This window comes from Platalea leucorodia (genome assembly GCF_965183815.1).
Source record: "Platalea leucorodia genome assembly, chromosome: 7".
NCBI lineage: Eukaryota > Metazoa > Chordata > Aves > Pelecaniformes > Threskiornithidae > Platalea > Platalea leucorodia.
Genome location: NC_138829.1, coordinates 19,924,379 through 19,944,912, shown reverse-complemented (window position 1 = coordinate 19,944,912; position 20,534 = coordinate 19,924,379).

Below are 20,534 nucleotides of genomic sequence, written 5' to 3'. Positions count from 1 at the left end.
GGGAAGACTTTACTGCCTTTTTTTTTTTAATCTGGAAACCAAGCTTTAAAAAAAAAAGAGAGAGAGAGAAAGAGAAAAAAAAATGGTTAACATTGTTATTTTTGTTGGGATCTCACAGTAAACTTCAGTGCAAGAAGAACAAGAAAGGGCGTAACTGAAACTGCATGATTCAGCACACAGATGAAAGTATGTGCCTCTATTCCCTGTCGGCCTAAGGCAGAAGATAAGGTTAAGAAAAGTTAGAGAAAGGGCTACTTAGTCTTTACTAGTGCAGATTAAAGGACTTGAAAGGCCTAAGGAAAATGCTGTCCTAAAAATGACTCAATTTGCTTGTGTGTCACAAATCCTTGGAAGGTACGAGCTGTTCAGGAAAGATGGAAATAGAGATTATCATGGCAGATTAACTCTGTAGTGCCATGATGCAGTAGTTCATAAAGGAAAGAGAAAAGGCAGCACAGATAGGAGGCAACCTTTTCAGGCTAAAATAAGTCTGAGGAAGGACAGTAAAGGTTGGTTCTGCTGCATCTCTAATGGCCCCCAGGAACAGCATTGGAAAGGTTATTCTTCTCCGTAATGGTCTCATGGAAATACCACGTCCTATGCCTCAATTGCAGAACAAGCACTGCCAGCAATATTACGGCCTAAATACTCGTGGATCAGGAGACTCGGATTTCTTCATCAAAGAGCCACTGAATCAATATGCAGAGCAGCAGTTAAGACCTGGTTTTGGTGAGCAGGGAATGCATCACGCAAGAGCTAATCATAGACAAGAATTTTGCAGTAAGCGGGCATGGGCTGGCTCAGTTAAAATTAAATCAAAGAATAAACAAAAATAGACCTGTTACTATTTATTGAACTAACTACCAGGAAACAACTAGTGAAAATAAGTTGACCAAATAACTCAAGGACTTCGATTTAGGAAGGGCTTGATATTTAGATCAAAGAAACCTTCAGGTAAGTTGGGGGGAAAAAACACCAACTTCTAGTGAAATGCTTCAGATCTGACAGGATAAATAATCACTTCAAAATGGCTGTTAGTCATAGGGAGATCAGACATCCCAGATTGCCAGAGCCGTCCTGAAATATTGAGATTGTCCTATATATATTCTGGCAAAAATCTGAGACACTACGGAGCTCTGGATTTTCCCTGTCGCTCCTCCAGGCAGCGAGAACTACTACCCCGTTCCCAATGCCACCACAATGGAAAGATGGGGACAACTTCAGACCCTCACCAGGCCATACCTCCCAACGTGAGGGATGTGCCTCTTGCCACAAGACCCCATGTCACTTTTAAAATAAAGTTAATCACTCGAAGTCTAAGTAATCAAAGCACTTACAAGAAATGTAAAAAGAGACAAATCAGCAATGAAAACTGACTTGGAGGTCAGAGAGTGTAGAAATACAGTGGAAACTGTTAAAAGTGAAGCATTGCAAAGGAAATTAAAATAACAAATGGCTCCTCAGCTATATAAATAAAAGGAGAACAAGGGAAAAATGAAACTGCTCTGGTAATGGGAATGATGTGAAGATTAAAGGTAATCCAAGTATGGTTCCAAATCTAAATGAGTACTTAACTTTGGTTTTCTGTAATGACAGCAATACTAAATTTAATGGCAGAAAGCTGGATGGACAATAGGAAAGAAGGTCCTTACCTGGATGTGTAAGGTAGTGTGTTCAGGCGGGGAAGGAGGGAATGAGAGGAGGTGATGTCCCTCCCCAACTCTGAGCGATGCAGCACAGTAACCAGGACACCAAATGACACTGTCAAGGGGCACTGGCTCCCTGCATAACAGCACTGGTGGCACCTACAGAAAGAAAATGAAAAGTAATCTGGACAATTACATGTCCTTTTCCCTGAGATCAGTTCTGTGCAATTTGTTAGGACAATTTATGAATAAAATAAAAGTTGAGGACATGAAAGTAAATGGGATAAAATGTAACCTGAGCTTACTGAATAATATATTCTTCTGGAGAACGGAAAGAAAAGAAAAAAATTATAACTCTTTGGACTTTGGCAAAGCATTTGCAATAGTTATGTGGGAAATTACCATTTAAATCAGCACGTGCAATGCACAGCACAGCCATGCAGCAGGCAGTGATCTGGCCAGTGCAACAGGACCACAGGCTTTACTGAAGAAGGAGGGACCATGCCGAGAGAGGTTTCTGCACAGGGAAGCGCTGAAAGTGATGCCCGTGGACAATAACTTCATCAGAGGCGACAAAAAAGTTATATTCATATATAATATGTAAATATATGTTTCTATTGATAAAGTGTTCTGATGTCACAAATTTAGGAAGTATTACCAGCGCAGCAAAGGGTCGGAAAATCATGCAGAAAGACCTAGATGACTTTGAAAAATGGAAATAGGCTGAATTTATCCAGAAAAGCAAAGGTTGGTAGCAAAACTGTTGTGGTAAGATGGAAAGTTGAAAATTAATTAAAGAAGATAAAATCACAAGGTACTCAGCTGCAGGGTGATTAGTTCTAAAAGATGATCATATGCACTCCTAGACTGTGGTAAATGAACTCAGAAATGTTATTTCTCATGCTCAGAGAGGCGTCCGTGCCATTGCAGCCACTGAGGAGGGTCCCCTGTGGATCTCCGTACGGTTTGGGTAGCGGGTGACACATGAAGAGGAATTCAGACCTGAACAGATGGGGAAGGACTTCTGCCAGGCCCAAAGGTCTGCCCACCCTGCACGGAGAGTCTGGAGGAGCGGGGGCTGCTCTGCTCAGAGAAAGGCAAGGCTGGGAGGAATGAACACAGTAAGGAAGTGAAATATGAAGGAGCGAGAAGAACTCATTATATTAAAGTAAATCAGTCATGCACAGAGCAATGCTGGAGGTGAAGCCATCCAGACTCAGCGGGGCTGTGCAACTAGGAGCGAGGAAAAGTCCTTCAGAACAGGGCTCGCTGCTGCCGGTCTCGCTGAGCCCAAGCAGACCTCACGTCCCGCAGGGTGGGTGCACAGGGCCATCGCAGGGTAGCAGCCCCCTCCGAGAGGGTGTTGGTGCAGATGCAGCGATGCTGGGAGGTGGCGTGTGGCACAGAGGTAGCCGTGCCCAAGCCAGAGCTCGCGAGCCCTGCAGAGCCCATGCTGAATTCCTGCAAAGAGACAGAAATGCCTCTGCAGCGCCTGCCCCGCTGTGGACCCTGGCCAGACTGGACACTGGCCGAAATCTCTTCTTTCTCTCTCTGCCACCCCAGATAATGAAGGTTGGCATATTTATAATTTATTTTGTTTATTGTGCATACTTCCAGGTATACACTGTCCCGCAGCTTGAATAACATACCGGCAGCTGAACAAGGCACTTCATTTCTGTTGACTGAGGGTTACATCCTCAGGTACTCCAAACCAGCAAAGATACATTAGCTTGCCCTGGCTAGAGGTCTGGCCCAAAATATCTAATGGAGGAGAAAAAATACATGAAAACCCCACAGATATTAAGCAGGGCTTTGTATTGTAGCTAGCCCTGGTGCCCTGAAGGCTCTGGTTCACTGAGGGGTCCTGGCGCGGGGAGGGGGTAGCACTTACCAAAGGAACTGCTTTTTGCAGGGTTAGCTTCCTTCCTGCTTCAGGGCGCTCCAAGGCTCAAATCCCCAAGTTTTCACAACTGCCCCAAGAAATGTCTGTGCAAAGCATAGGTGAGCCCCTCTAGTATTGCCAAGGGTATCCGAATAGGTGAGAGCTGAAGCCAGCTATGCAGGTGAAACCGTCCTGGCTTCTGTTTCTGCACTACTTCAGCAGGACCTGAAATACTTTCATGTTAAGGAGAGTCTATAAATCTAGCTGTACACACATACACATGCATTCATTTAATTTCACTGTTATGAGTAGCTATATAAAACTCCACGAAAATAATTTGCCAGATTCCTACCCCCTCTTTAGCTTGGTTATAAAAGCTGGTGTATGGATTTATATTTTGGACCTAATATAGTAATTGCAACTTTAATAGTGTATTATCCTTTTCCTCCTGATGGACCTGGCTAAGAATGTCACCCTAAAACTGACTGTATAGGTATAAAGAGATGGATGCTTAATCTAACAGCCACATCATTTCTGATCTTTAAGAAAAGCTCAGTGTAGGATGGATAGCGCGACTCTAATAAAGTGGTTGTAAAATGTCTTTTTTTCAAGGGCTGCAATTTATAAACTTTTACCACTGTATCCTTAACACAAGAAGCCTGGCAGTCAGGAGGAAACACACAAAATAGCCTGACTTGCAGAAAGAGAAGAGAGGGATGGCTCTTCACCTGCCCACCTGGGGTGAGGTGTCCTCTGCAGCAAGGAGGGAAAAGCTGTGGCCCTAAGAAAGCCGCAGGATGCACCTGCCCTGGGGCTGGGTGGGGTGGCGAGGAGGCAAATGTCCTGGGCTAGGAAGTGGTAAAACAACTTAGGAAGATCTTAACTGATAACACAGAATTGCATTCTTCTCTTATAGCTCTTTTCTTTAGTAACAGCTTTCACTGTTGCCAGCCTACATTTTTGGCCCTTGCTTTACCTAAATAAACATATGCCTTTCTTACCCAATCTTATGCAGTTATGAGGCCAACAGCGAGTGCTGTGGCAGCAACGATCCCCGTTCTCACTGGGATGAGAGGTGTGTTTGGGTCATATCAGGCTGCCCTCTCCATCTGACGGCCTCTGCTCGGTTAGGAGCTTCTGGGAGCCTGGAGAAACATCTCTCACATTGCAAGGTCCTGGCTGCAGACTATCAACTATGTGGACATTTGTGATGTGTATATTAAGATTAATCTAGCTGACATATGAATAGAAATGCTTGTGTGTCAAAGCATCATAATAAACCAGAGCGAGGTTTAAAAGAATATCCCATGTTGATTGCCAAGGATGCGACTGGCAGAAATTGAGCTATAAATGCTGCAGAGTGTGTTCCCATGAAGAGCAGTTGGCTACTCTGCAATAAGGGCCCATCAGAGATGGTTCACCAGCAGAAGTCTTGCACTTCGGTAACAGCAAGATGGGAGCAAGGATATACCACAACTCTTTTGCCATCATCCTCCTTTTGTCTGATCAGGAAAGAGGATTATAATCTTAAAACAGGGAAGCAAAGAGGGGAGCAACCTTGCTTTACATCCTTGGAGCAAGGACTGAGCAAGACTTGAGGCCAATGTATTACACCATAGTAATTTCTTAACTCCTAGAGAGTATAAAAGGACTATCCAAAAGGGAGTTTGTCATTGCCAGAAAAGAGGAAGCCAAGAGACATGGTGAGGGCTCGAGGCTCAGCATCCCTTGTCCCTGCGTCCCCAGGCACAGACAGGAGAAATCTCTTGGATGGGTGTGAACACACATGAGAATCATAGAATGTCCTGAGTTGGCAGGGACCCACAAGGATCATCAAGTCCAACTCCTGCCCCTGAGAAATACATGTGTGTGCATACACGAGCAGAGAGAATCTGAGAGAATAAACACGAGGAACTGGAAATAGATTTGGTTAAAATAAAACCACCTTCCCTTTGCATAAGGTCTTACACTGAGTTCTGTTACATTAATTTCCTGCAACACAGTGACAAATGTAGGAAGGAGTGTTCGTCAGCCTCTTTGGCCAGCACTGGCAAAGTGGAAGAAGTACCCAAAACTTGGAGGTCACTCACCTATTGTTCAGATCCCCCTTACTTTTTCCAAAGTACCAGATTTTCTGGTCACCAAACATCACTTCGCTTTTGATGAAACACCATCCCCTATCTCTTACAGTGATGTTTATTTTCCCCTTTTTACATTTCCCAGTCAAAATGTGCCTTTGATTTCACTTAGAAATCAATATTGGTCAAGTTGCAGCCACTCACCAGTGTAACACCCCTTGGCTAGGTTCAGGATATTGGTAATAAATGACATACTTCTGCATACTTGTGTCTCGTTATTTGGTTTGTTTTGTCTTTCTCCAAAAGGATACTTGTATTTCAGTTTCAATTAGAATTACATTATTTACTTTCTGAAGGAGCACAAGTTAAGATGTTATAAGATAATTATTCTCGTACTTTCTTATGTGACCTTTGGTCTTTCTGCTAAATATTCTGAACTCCCTTTTTTCTACAGTTTGTCATGACTCACCCATTACAATCAGTTTGCTTCACTTGGTGGAGTCTCGGGTATGTTAATTCTGGAATGAATTTTCTAGTACAGCTGTGATATCATCACTAGTCCTGCTGCGGTTTAGCAATCCTAAATTAGGAAGATACAAGAGAAGAGATTTCTTAACAGAGGTAAGTTTCCTTTACTACTACACTCAATATAATGAAAAAGGGAAGAACTGAAAATAGGACGGTAAAAATAGCATTGAAATGTTTTCTGGACCACTGGGAAATGCTGTCCCTCCTTGACACATGGGTCCGTGCCCATCCCGGGCCCCCAGTAAACACTGACACACCCAAAAGGCAGAGATCTCTCACTGGGTAACCTTAAAAACATATGAGGTAATTCTTGCTTGTTGGTTCAGCAGTGGTGAGGTCACATCTCCAGTATGTCCCAAGGAGGACCTGGAACAACCAAGGACATACCAGGTGGAAGGATCCAAAGAGATCAGCTGTCTAGAAATCACAATCTACAAGTACACACTGAATGAATTGGGGTTATTTAAACTAAAGGGAAGTCCGAGCTGGGACACAACAGCATCCTTTAAGTTGAACCAGGCTGTTGCACAGAGAAAGGAAATAGAGTGATTTCCATGCCCATGATGGATTGGACAGGAAATAATTGCGGAGAAGTAACTGATGAGAATGTAATTGCAACAGTGACAATTTGAGAGATTTAGGTTAGATATTAGGAAAACCATAAACAGGATAGAGATGCACTAGAAGAGATTCACTGAGCCAGCAGTGGAATCATCATTAAAGAAGGTCTTTAACAACAGGCAAAAAAAAAAAAAAAAAAAAAACCAACATCCTTCAGGGTGCATAGTCTGACTTTCAGTCAAGCAGAAAACTGATGCCTTGCAGCCACATCTGGCTCTGTTCCATAAGCCATGTCTACCACAGCAGTTTCCATGCAGGTCCCCACAATCCCAGTGCTCTGTCTCAGTCCTGGTAACTACAGAGAAAACAGTTCTCCAAAAGCAACTCACCCTTTAAAGGTGGGCAGCATGGGGTTTATTGACTGGCGGATGTAGCAACGTAGATGTCAATCCTCCTGGTACACTGTGCAGAGACCTGTGACGTCCAAGCATCAGCTGGCTCATACCAGCATGTATACTGTGACATGTGCCCTCCCTGAGCCACATTATTTATACGAACCATTGCATTATACTTCAATTTATGCAAGTGGGGAGAACTACAAAACACAGCGAGTTCAAAGGGAGCACTGCCATGAGCTTGAACAGCACAAGACATCAAAGAATGTGCAGTCTTTAGTATCCTGGGAGGCTCCTAAACATTATCTCACTTCAGCCATGCACAGATGGCCCTTATCTATGCTAAGGAGAAGCACATTTTCTTTCTATCACAGCAGCAAGATGCTCCAAGGCTGTTGCTTCACCCCTGGTATCATGGCTCTAGAAGCAGCAGCAAGAGAGGCAGGTCAGAGCTGCAGTTTCTGTAGAGCTACCACAACCCTGCTCAGTTTCTCTGTGTGTCTCTACTATGGATCTACTTCTGCATTTCCCTGAGGTGTGAAGATGAAACTTCAGGGCTGTAGCCTGGCTCCAGCAAGATTTTGGCTGTGCAATGCCCCTGGAGGCTCTACGCCCCAGTTCCCCGGGCTGTAGCTCACAGCCTGCTGGGTAAAAGGCATTAGCTGTGACTGGCTATATTACACTGTGATGGATAGAAGTAGCCCAGCTTCATTTTGAATCCCAGTTTCTACATCACTGTGGAGAGTCTCATTGAACTGTCACTTGCTGGGGGAGGAAAGGAGAGTGCTTTTTAGTAAGAAGATCTTAATTTCTGCCCTGGCTGATGCCAGCAGTAGCCACAGCATGAGGCATGGTGACAACTGTGAAGTCCTTTGTTGGCCTGTGGCCTATAACAATACATACGTAACTCCCTCAGGCTTTGTGAGGATTAATTAGCTAATGTTCATGAAGCTTTGAAGATAAACACTCTAAGTGTTAAAGGATTGCTGTCCTGATGTGTCATCAGGATATCAAGGAGTTACTTCTTGCTCTGCAAGGCACTGTTACTTCAGGTGATCCTACACAGCAAGCTATTTTTTCCCCACTTGTGGTAAACTTAAAACTTGATTGGGAAATTATTTCAGTGAAAGATGCAAGAGTCTTCTTTTCATCCCAGGCTCCCCTCGCTCACATGGGCCATGTCCCCACTGCCCCAAGGCTGTATCATGAGCTGTGCTCCTGAAAGGTTTGTTTAAGCTTTCCAACACACTTTACTGCAGGGGAAATCACGCTGCCAGGATGCCAAGAAGAGCAGATGCAGCACACCTAACCCTGCCTTCCTTTTCCACAGCGACAACATGCTGTATTGGGCCAAACATACACCTCCGTGGAGCAGCTTCTGGGAAATCAGGATGCAATTGGAACAGCTTTGAAGCTCAGTTTGTGGCTAACTGCTCAGGTTCCAGCCATACACAACCCATCAGTAATTTGCTTTCAATTGTCCCTAGTATCTCTTCTCCAACAGTGACAGGAAACAAGATACTGTCAGGTTTGGAAACCAATTCACCTATAAAGATATATACAAATTTCAGAGAACAATAAGGGTACCTATCTGTGGTACCCCTGCGTAGACACGTATAATCACAAAATGTTTGTAACATATACAGTGCAGCTCAGACGTCAGTGGTCCATCGCACTGGGGCTGGACACAGTTTACTGTTTCTGGAATATCACCTCTGAGCTGAAATCCTTCTCTGAAAAAGTAAATTAATCCTCATTCAACCCTGGATGCTTACAGTTGCTCGTAACTCAAACCCAACTGTCAACTCTAAAGCATATTAGAAACGGGAAACAACGTTTGATGAAAGGAGAAAATAAAAAGAAAACTTTTCTAAGCTCTCTGGGAGAAGAAAGCCAGTTCCTTGACTGGCAGTGCAATGGAGGGCTTTCAAGTACTCCACTGAGTCTTCACATTCAGGAGGCCAGATTTTACAAAGCTAAGCAGGATCTGGAAGCAGGCATCACGTGGTATATTTGGTGGTATCTCTTGGTACCCAATTTCCATCAATGTCATTGTAAATCAAAACTACAGTCCAACCTTGACTTAAGCACTTAAATCCCTTTAATTTTCTTTGGTTTCTCTGAACCAAAATTGATTATTAGGTATAAAAATGGCAGAAAATGAAACATATTGAACATTTTTTCTAAAATACCCTCTGCTCTAGCTGGATGAGCCAGTATTTTCTAAGAGAGAAGCTGGTTCATTATGGTAGAACAATCCTTCCAGCTGGACATGTTTGGAGAAGTTTAGAAAAGCCCTACAGCTCCCATCCTCTGGAAGGAAGGATGGAGCTTTGCAGAATTCAGGATAATTAGTTCTTTCTCAACCTCCCTGGGTATAATATTAAATATGTGACATAGGCAAATGCATTTCATCATTCAAACAGAAGTCCACAGAATTTTAGGCAAAGATATGAGATGATGTTACAAATATTATAATTGACAAAATGTTGTATAACTTGGACCTAAAACAAAGACTGAAGTTCTGAAAGTTTCCTGGTTTGTGTCTTTATCAGCCCAAATCTGCTGTTTTACAGAAAGCCGAAGATGCTCGTCTCAACATATTGCACATCCAAAGCCAGAGGTGGCAGCATCACCTCAAATGGCTGCTGGACAGGGTGTTTCCTACAACACGCATATACTCATGCTGGAGGACTTCTAAGGCTTGTGAAGCACAAATGTTTAAGAATTAGATGAGCCTGCTTTCTGATTTTTCAGCTGCTTTTCTTGCTTAGCCTAGAAAAGAGATAACTCTGCTTTTTTAAGGGATCTCTTCAGAGCGGTTGCTGAATTGGGACTTGAGGCAAAAAATTCTCCAGTCTTCTCTGGAGAGGAGGCTAATGCACAAGCATAAGGTTTCATAATTTTATCCAGATGAAAGTCTCTTGACCTTCTAGTTCTGGACAAACAAGCCATGTTACGGTGATACTAATTGAAAACTGGAGGCTCCAGCATTTTTTATAAAACTTCCAAAAAATTAAAAAGCTTCCTGCTATTAATAATCAGCTATACAAACCTCTTCACAAAAAAAGGGAATAGCAGTAGCTACAGAAACAGAGTTCGACAGACGACCGCTCACTCTGGCTTATTGTTTATTTCACAACGGGACTACCATGCGCTCTCTCAGCCAAAATGACCCAGATAAGGCAAATCTGCATGTTGTAACCATAACTGACTGAGATGCAAAGCTAGAAGTCCCAGCAGGGCTGTTTCAGCTACAGCAGCATTCCTCTTGCAGTTTCTGGGTTTTATCCCTATGTCATTCACATCTTTTCAGCTCCAAAATGCTCCCTATTTTTAGTACACAATTTGAATTAAAAATGAAACAAAATGGGAAATAGCAGACTGGAAATCACTGTCCCATAGCACTGTATGCTAATTGCAGACACGCTACATGTCTTGGCCCCATTCTCTTTAGGCCAAGTTGAATGCAAGTTTAACAGATCTTGCCTCCTCGCTCCTGTACTTGTCTGTTGTCCCCAATTTGCTCAGTGTATACTTGGTTCCTTCCTTTGCTTTTATCTCCTCTTAGTTTCCTATTATTTCCTTTCTCATAACACGCTTGCTCTTGGGCTAATTCCTAATGTGCTTGCACAGATGAAGCTCCTATTGACTGAAATGCTGAGGAGCAGCTAGGGGCAGGAGAGGACTGGGAAGGACTGGACAATGACTTTATATAGATGAAAAATTTAAGTGGCACAAATAAAAAGTAAATCTGAAGCATAAAGCTTTTACCCATCCAGAACTGCTTAGAACTTAATAGAAAATAAAGTCCTTGTCAGAGGGCATGAGGATACAATCACTGTCTGTTACTCACTCTTATTTATAAAGCACAGTTGTGTTGCCTGGTGATGCACAGGTGAATAAAAGGGTTTAAAGTTTAAATGATGGAAATGCAGAGTAACTTCCTGGAGGAAGCAGTTATTCCATCAGTATAAATGCCTTCAAAACTGGGTCCCTATTCTGAGAGATTAATAGTATTAGTCTGCACCAGAGACCTCTGAAATCAGCAGAGATCTTTCAGTCTATTTTATCTGGATTTTGATTAGCCTCTTAGCATAGACTAAAAACATGACAAGGTACAATAGAGCTGAGAAACAAGGAACGGGGAAGGAAAGGTTTGCCAGAATATTACAGACATCCCTCATTAATTCAAGAGAATTATGATGTCAAGTCCCAAATAGCTGCAATATGTTTGAACTAATGTGTTCTTTCTAATCCATACTTTATTTTTAAAGTGGAATCATTATGCAAGTGTCACCTGAAAGATCTTCACTGCTTAAATTTGCTACATTAGCCTTAAAGTTACTGCATTATTAGAATCCAAGATTACCAAGGTTAATCTGCAAATAGCTCTGCCCAGAAACACTGCAGGTTACATCTCTCCTGGCTATAAAAATCATCAAAATTCAGACTGAGGTTTACTGGACAACGGGGCCCACACCCATCACAGCCACACACTCTGGCAGCCGGTGCATCCAGTATTTTGGCAGGCTGGCCCCCATCTCCCATACCTCTTGTCTCTGCAAGCAGGGACCTTTGAGGACATGTAGCCAGCACGTGTCATGCCCTGAATCTCCAGCACGGCCTCTGACAGGCATCCTGTCCACTTTGGCCTCTCGGTACACAGGTGGCCCTTTCCATAGGAGCAGGTACTCTGTTGCATAGAGGTGCCCAACTGAGAGGTCAGCTCAGAGCAATTTTTCTGAAAAGTTCAGGGTACAGGCCACTCCTGGATGTCAGGACTCTACCATTGCCCTAGACAACACAGCTACCCTCAACAAAACCTAGCATGGAGAGAAGCAACCCATCGCAATTGCAGAAGATGCATTTGAAAGTCTGGGATACGCCATTCCAGCCAGTGTTTACAATTGCCAAACACATAGTGCTTTCACTTAATGTGGCTTTGCAAACTACAGTAGCAGCAGCATACACATACCAGTGACCTGTTACAGTCTGCCTAGAGGAGCCTAGTGCCATGTGCATACAAAAAGTAAAATAAAAAATATACTGCTTTGCCCCAGTTCAAAGGGCCTGGGGAACATCCAGGCCACTTCACATACTCCAATACAACCAAGACATTGCGTGGTAGTACCTTCCAGCCTCTTTGCCACAAGCCAGCAACTATTCTTGCTGCAGGTAGCATCATGAACAGGATCAGAGTACCAGACTGTCCAGCTTCTCACACCAGCAGTGCTCACGGTTACCTTAACCAGAGCTCAGCCCTGAGCCCCCTACTAAAGCAGCAGTATATATAAAGTGGTAGGAACCCTTACACATTCAACACCTCACAAATGGGGCAGGTGTTTCTAGTTGCCTCTAAAGGCACATTTGGAGGGTGTGGATGAGCTGAGTCAAGTCAGCTGGGTGCTGCTGGCACCTGTATCACTCTTCTCCACACCAGCACAGGTGTAGCTGCTTGCAAACATACTGCAATGAGCAAACAAACATGCAGAAATGATAAATGCAAGTGGGCTGTGGGGAAAGGGGAAACTCCAAGCTGATGAGAAAGTGTAAAGGTAGCTAGAGGGACCATTCATCTGCTTAGCCTTTTCAAGACAAAGCATTTGATCCATAAATTCCTGCTGGGTTTGGTAATGGTGTATGAAGATCTTTACTGCAGTTAGCCTGTGCACATCACTGCATACACAAAGAGTATGGAATGACCTACTTTGCATGCTCAGTTGTTATTTTCCAAACCTGAGTATCTTGGTCACATGAAAAAGTCAAGTTATAACAACCTGCACAAGGTGTTTGGGCCATGTGCTGAGGCCATAGCCCCAGTCTGTCAAGCCTGCCACACGTGAACTTACCCGTGAACCCAGGGCTAGGCCCTTTACTTGAAGAAGTAGCATAAAAGAATATTGCATACAAGTAACTCTTCTAATTTGGACAAAGCAATTAAATGGGGATGAGGGTTCAAGGAAGGAAAAAGAGAGTTAGAGGGTGTCCAAGGAGAGGAATGACCAGAGCTCCTCCCCTAGAGATGGGGGGTTATTGCCAGGTTCCCTTAGTGCAAATGTCATTGCACAAAGTGCAGTAATGGTGTGATAAGCTCACTATTTATACAGAAACTAAGCAAAAAACTCTCTTTCCAAATATTGTCTTTTAAGGACACTTCAGTGCCAAGGCAGCCTCTGTGCTGTGAGCATGAGTACTTTGCAGTGAGCTCGGCCTTCTGGTCCCTGGGTTACCGGGGCGGTTCTCCACGAGGCTCTCTGGCCTCCTACATGCCCAGTTTTCTTTGCATGGAAAGAAATACGTGAGGGAGGAGGAGGTGTTGGATCTGCAGCTTGCACCTGCGCGTGGGGCTCACATGGTCCTCAGAGCAGGCGCAGCCGTAGTTCAGCGGACCAGCCTTGGGAGCGCGAGGTACACGAGATGCTGGCGTCTGGACTCAGACTATTTCTAAAGCTACAGAAACACCATCAAGAGTTGAACAGAAACAGTTCAATGCATGATTGCATAGACTGGTATTTGAAATGCAAAACTTGATCTATATTCCTTAACAGACGTATTCCATGGTCACTCTGCAACTCTTATAAAAGAGTTCCAAACTCACTCTGAAACGCTCCTTATAACATCACCTGTGTGTGAAGCACTTCAGAAACACTAGCACAGCGTCCAGCGAGGAGAGGTGTTGCTGGGCCTGTTTCACAGAGCAGCATGCAGACGTACGCAAAGGTGAGTGATCCTGTCACAGTGGGGAGTTCAGGCTTGTGTTTACCTATACGTAATATTTTGGACCATATCAGAGCAGAAAAAGTCACAGTTTGTCCAGGGATCTAAATAAGAAGGAAGCTACTGTACAGGTGATTAATGGGGAGAGAGGAGTATGTTTGTTTTAGCATCACCCAGTGAGGGCCAGTGCATGGGTACCGCAAGGCAGAGCACCACAGCTGTTTCAGTCTGTTCAGCCCTAAAAGCATGGGCGCAGCTTCTGCAGGGCATGCAGGGCATGCTTCACATGCTCAGCATCACTGCCATCGCTGTCAGGCTGTGCCTTGGGGTATCTCTTCCCCGCACCTTTCCCTACAGTGCACATCCGCAAGTGGGATTAGAAAGAGGAGCTCACAGCAAGCCTTCCTGGGGCAAGGAGAAGGACCTTCACCAGGGTGCTGGGGTGTTGGGGAGCTTTTGTGGGGTTCCTAGGCTAAGTGGCATGTCCTGCCACTCATTCCCTACATGGTTACCTCCAGATTCGCTTCCAGCCCCCCCACCCCCACCCCCTCCCCGAGCAGGGACCCGCAGATGCTGGCATGTGACCCACCGTGCTGCGGGACAAGGGATGAGATGTGCTCCATGCACCAAATCTCAGCCTGCCCCGAAGACAAAGGCAGGCACAAGAACAAGGGAAAGCAAAAGCACAGGACGCTAAAGCCTTAATGAGTGCTGTTCCCCCACGGCACTTTCTGGGGAGCTGGCTGAACTTTACTGGTGAGCCTTCAAAGGTGTACAGGTACCAAATCCACTGCTGGGTATGTAGGTTAAACTGGTCTGGTCTGATTTTCATAGGTAGAGAGTATCTGGGACTCCCACTGCAACTCAACACATGGGATCATTTTAAATAAAAAGATAGATTCTGTGTTTCTGTGCTTTTCAAGATATTCACTCGCTCCTCACCTTTTGTTTTATGCTTGTGATGTCATTTGAATAATAAGAGAATATACCAGCTGTTTCCCTATTCTTTAATGTATTTTGAATAGTATTCTTTCCCATTCTTGTAAAAGCAATGTTAAAGGGACAAATCTGGCATACAATTGAGGTAAAAGATGTTTCACATAATCAGAGATCAACAGGCATGTTTTTAAGGGCCTTCTTTTTTAATTCTTCCCACTGAAATGTGTTTAAGCACAAATAAGTATGTCCTGACAATATTTTCTAATTGAACACAGAAATATTATTGTATTGAAACATCAAAGCCTAGAAGTAGCATTGACAGGAAACAGACACAAACAGAAGTGCAATGTTGCTGCATGCAAAAATGTAAAAGTAAACAAACTGGCTAAGTAAAAGGGAATTAAGACCTGATCTCAGTTTTGTAAGCTGCAGTGTCACAAGAAAAAGAGAACAGAAGCTCTAAAATATGTTGTCCGATATGATTATTTCTCATAGCACAGAAATAGAGAGAAGACTCTATTTTAGAATTCATTAGGTTGAAATTCAGTACTCCAGCCCTCTGCCCCACAGTAGCAATGCATTTTTTGTCTTTTTTTAATACATACTCTTCTTTTTGGTTTAGTATCTTTTTTTTTTTTTCATTTTCATTACATAAACTTTAAGGAATTGCTTCTTTTAACGTGCTTCATGCCAAAATGTTGGAGGTTTTTTCAATGCTAAAACCACATTGTAGTACCTCTGAAGAACACATACCTGCATGAGCAATGGCCACATGGCAGGAATGTGCACTCTCATTAGTCTGACTGGGGCCACGGTCACAAATCACTCAGATGAGTTCATTGTCCATATTCAGTTTATCCACGGAGTTATTGTTTGAGGTGCTTTGGCCAAGAAATGTAAAGGCCTTCCTGACAATGTCAGAAAAATAACCAAGAGAAATAATGTAGCGGATGTAAGTAGCTTGCCTGCACCAAGTAAATATTCATCTGCATGTCTGCAGGTGAAATTACTCGCATGGCTTTTCAGGAGGGTAGAGGGAATCAAATCTATTCACTAGCTTGCAGTCAATTCAGGAATAAGAAGCATGCCTGCTGGGCTCTCCTAACATACCTTAGCAGAAGTATAATAAAGTGTTATGTGATCAGATGTTGTTACTGACTGACCTGGAGCACAAGTGCTAGTGAGTTTTAAGGGGAGCTGAGCTTGTATGTGCTGGAGGAACTTTTGAAATTCCCACTTATATTTTCTCAGTTGCCTAAATCTTATAATTTACCCCTGGAATTGAATCAAACCACGGAGAGCAATTTGGGCTCATTGTGGTAATGGACAAATTGACGTTGCCTGAGGACAGCAAATGCTCCAGCTGCCCAGAAATTTAGGCAGCATCTCACACTTGCTGTGAGAAGCTGAAGTGTGGATTTTTAAGCCATAGAGCTTGGCAAACTTTGAAGAGGCTTGAAAATTAGATTGATTGAGCATCATACACAAGACCATTATTCTTATACAACTCTTTCTCTGTTCCCAATAAAAAGATTGTTGTAAGCACAGAAATGTAAAGTGCTTTGACAAGAAAAAGCAGCAGCAAGAAGTAGACATTGGCTGACTTCTGTAAACCTGAAAAGAATTAATCTTTTGAAAATAGGAGTCAGATTCTCAGCTGTGGGATAAAAAAGGCTCAATTCCACTGTCTTCAACATAATTGTGCTGTCAGAGCCATCTACCACTGTGTCATAGTCACAAGACACTCTTGTACTATTATCACGGGTTCCTCCTTTTTCTAGCATGGGCAAGGAGACTGCAGGGCTGGATATGGTGGGGAGAGAAGTACAAAACAGAGAGGGGGAGAGGAAAAACCTATAGGGAAAGAAAGAAATGCAATGAAAAAGCCTAAGCAACTGCAGTGTTAGCTGCTGTCTAGATGTGATTGCTTTGAGTACACAGGGTTGTCATGAATTTTAGAGGAGCCACACTGCATACTGAAAGGTCTACCTTCAGACCAGCTTTCTCCAGGGCATTGGGAGTGGGAAGCCAGTCTTCCCAGAAACTCATCTAACACCCCAGTGTCACAGTACACAGAAGGGAGCCAGATAAGCAGAAGACAAGTTCTCAATCTAGAGGGGACCAGGCGTTGCAAGGAAGAGAGAGATGGATGCAGCATTGCTCGTTTCATGGGGACTATTGGGAAACCAGGCTCAGTTCATGTAACAAGTGGGATTTCAGGAGTGAATTAGAGGGAAAGAGCTTGGCCCTGTGAGGTTCAGGGACTGTCTGCAGGAAGGGCCAAAGCACCAGGAGGAAGGGCACAAAAGAGGCCCAGCTGGAGCCTGGCCCCAGGCTGGGCTCTGGGACCCCAGCGGGCTTGTGTGGCAGTTGGGACAGCAGCAGAGGGCACCAGGAGCGGCTGCAGCCACTGCGGCAGAGGCCTTCCCTGTGCTCAGACGGGCCCCGCTCTGAACAGACTTTCTTTCCCCTGTCCTTGCTGCCCCTCTCTTCAGCTGGTCCCCTCCCTGTCACCAGCTGTCCATATTCAAAGGCTTGCCACAGTGCCCATGTTCCCCTCATCCCCCCTAATTCTACAGCAGCCCTGCCTTTCCCTTTGCTGCCCCTTCTCCCATAGCTTCTCCTTTCCAGCCACCCTCGCCTAACCACGTGCGTTAAGGGGGAGATGCTGGTGGGCTGGCGGCATCTGCAGTGGCTGGGGCACCCACCTTGGCCGTGCCCTGGGCCTGCCCTGTCAGTTTTGACCACAGGCTTCTTAGGAGCGGGCACTATCATCAGCTGGAGTCCCAGGACATTAGCCTAACAACCCATGTTTTGTATAGAGGGCCAGCACCTGGAAGTTGAGTGGTGGGTGCAAGGGGGAGAGGATTTTTCATGGTTCTGTGTGTGGGAGGAGGAAAAGGAGAAGGCGGCCATTAGGCTTGCCACAAGCCTGAAATGGGCAGCAGAGGACTTGTTTGAGAGGGACTGCAATGTGCCTGTTCTTGTCAGCCCAAGGAAACCAGGGGAGCTGTGGTTCGGAGCAAACCAGTGCTCTCGTTGGCTGCTGAGGATCCGATAGAGAACGCCATGCGGTTGTTCAGCCAAGGAGGACAGGGGCTGCAGCTTGTCGGCCATCTGTACCTGCCACGCTCCAGCCAAAAGAGCTCCCCGCAGGAACCCACACTGATGCTCGCTCTCATTTTGGCAGGTGAGGAGGGGAGATGAGGGAGGAGTGGTGCAAAGCTCTGTCTTAAGGAGGATTATTAGCATCAACGAATTTCTGTTTTCCGGTAAGAGTTGTGACTGATTGCACCAAACTCCTCTTGCAGACAAAATCTGAAGAGCAAGAAGAGTACAATGTAAAAAATGCATGTGTTATGCAGAGCCATACTTGTCTTATCGCTCCCTTACCTGCGGCACAGCCTGTGTGCCACTGACTTCATTTAAGCTATATTAGATTGAGGACTTATTTTAGAGAAACGCCCACTATGTAACTAGAAACGTCAATTCATACGGATACCTACACTCAGCATCAAATATTGAACCCCCTCATCTACACAATTCAATGCCTGAGTAAAGGCAAATTTGGATGTGAATAAAAGCCTCTTGCATATTTATCTGAGTCTAACAATTCTCCATGAAATATTAATGTGCCTGTCTAACTATCTACTTGCGCATTAAAACTTCACACTAGCTTTCCTAACACATATGGCTGCACTTTAGGAGCAGCAACTTGTGAGAAGTTCTCAGTGCAGCAAGGCATCAAGTGCCTGTGAGCATTTTTACTCCTTGCGTGTAATATCCTACACTTCTCCCAGCCTACGTATGGTTATTTACTTGCTCCCTTCTCTCTGCCTTAAACATCTGAGACAAAACAAAGGTGAACAAAGGGGACTGGGTGAGGGGTATCCAGCATCCCTCTGGCTCTCAGCTGTGAAACACTGCATGTGCTGTGAGTTGTATTTTTGACAAGCCTTCAGATAAAGGGGATTTCTCCCGGCACATCCTCATGCTGTGAGGAGCATAGTCTGATCACAGGCACTTCACTTCCCTCATTCAAGGAAACCTCCTGGCCGCTTCAGTGGGAATGTGAGGGAACGCCTCAGGCTTCCCTGGCTGCAGTGCCATAGCCACATGGAGTTGCTTGTAGCCATATTTGCCATGTCTGAGTCGGACCAGATGATGTAGTCAGAAGATCATTTTGAATTTGTAGATAATTTTAAAATGAAATTGCATTGAATGAAGCATTAGCTTCATCAAAAGCCAAATTATGCTGGAGTTATCAAACATCACTCAGCTATGAACAAAACTGTTACTCCTTCTCTGTGCTTATTTGCTCTTTTCATGTCCTCCGCATTAATTTCCCTTGGGTTTCCTACCCCTAAGTACTGTCTGATGAGGAGGGTCTTGCATTTGGTCCCTGTTACGTGATCCTCCAACTGGCCGGTGACAACAGACATAATTAGCCAAACAGGAGGAAACAGCAAAAGATAATCCTGCGAAATGACAGCTGCAAACATCCCATTTGATAGTCTTCAGCGTGTGCTAATGACTGTTTTCAACACATGCCAAAGAAACACAGCGCAAACATGACTGTGGAGTGGGCATGCATGAGAGCTGAAGAAAGTAATGCAAAATCTTCTACCAAATGATGAATGGGCAAAGAATCATTATAGATAATTTCTTGCTGACATATACGAGCAGACAGATCTTGGTCCATTTCTGCCCTCAATTACATGGTGCAGTGACCAGGCAATTTAAGGGGGATGGCACCTATGTTAGTGATGGCACCCTGGATCCTCCATACATTTTAATTACAGGAGGCAAGGCAAGTTTTCAAACATGCCTAAGCACAGCTTACACCTAGTTCTGTGAATGAAGCATATTAAGCATGCTGATATTTCTTTATGTTCTAGTTTTATATCTAATAATTACATCTAATAAAATAAATGTAATAGTTATGCTATTATTACTAAAAAAGCAAATACAAAGCACTTAGCATTTGTCACAGAAACGTATAATTTTTTTGAGTTTCACATTCCTTGGAGCACTTACCTTAGTCTAGTGAATCATGTCTTTCATCTCCTCAGCCTTTCAGAGAATGTATCAGATTAGAAGAAGCTGTAACTTATCTTTACTGTAAAACCATTGAAGTGACTCGGCCTTCTTTGGACATCAGTTTGTTCAGCTACTTGTACTAGCCTTAAGAAAGGGAACAGAATTCTGGAATCATAAATGTTCTGCATTTTGGAATGCACTTATACACAGGTATTTAAAAATGTATGTCTTCATTGTCAGGTAGGACACTGTAAGTAACTTAAGTTAAAGTCTGTTGATAATGTTTTCTGCTTACTATCATTAGTAATAAAATGTCAAATTAATTCTAAAAGTCAGAACTTTGTGGAGGGGGAAGATGTGCTGGATTTAATGTGGACAACAAGCAAAGAACAAGCCAGACTATTTTGGGGGGTAGCTCAAGTCAGAGGTCTTGCTATGTGATGAGGAAAAGGGAATTCGTTACTTGACATGACAATGCTTTTATGTTTGATATGTATATTGACCTACAAAATTTACTGTGAGGCTTGCACAGTCTTTAAGTATTAATTTCCTTGCTTTTAAGTCTTGTTTTGTAAATGCTGTGATAGATAATTATCTGTAGTCATTTCAGAAATGTGGCTTCTGTAAAGATATGTATTTTCTACATTTTCTGGTTCTTTAGATGTATTTTTCAGATTTTACTTTTCTGATAGATAGCTAGACAAAATAATAAAACAAATGGAGTCACCAAGGTCACCAGATAATT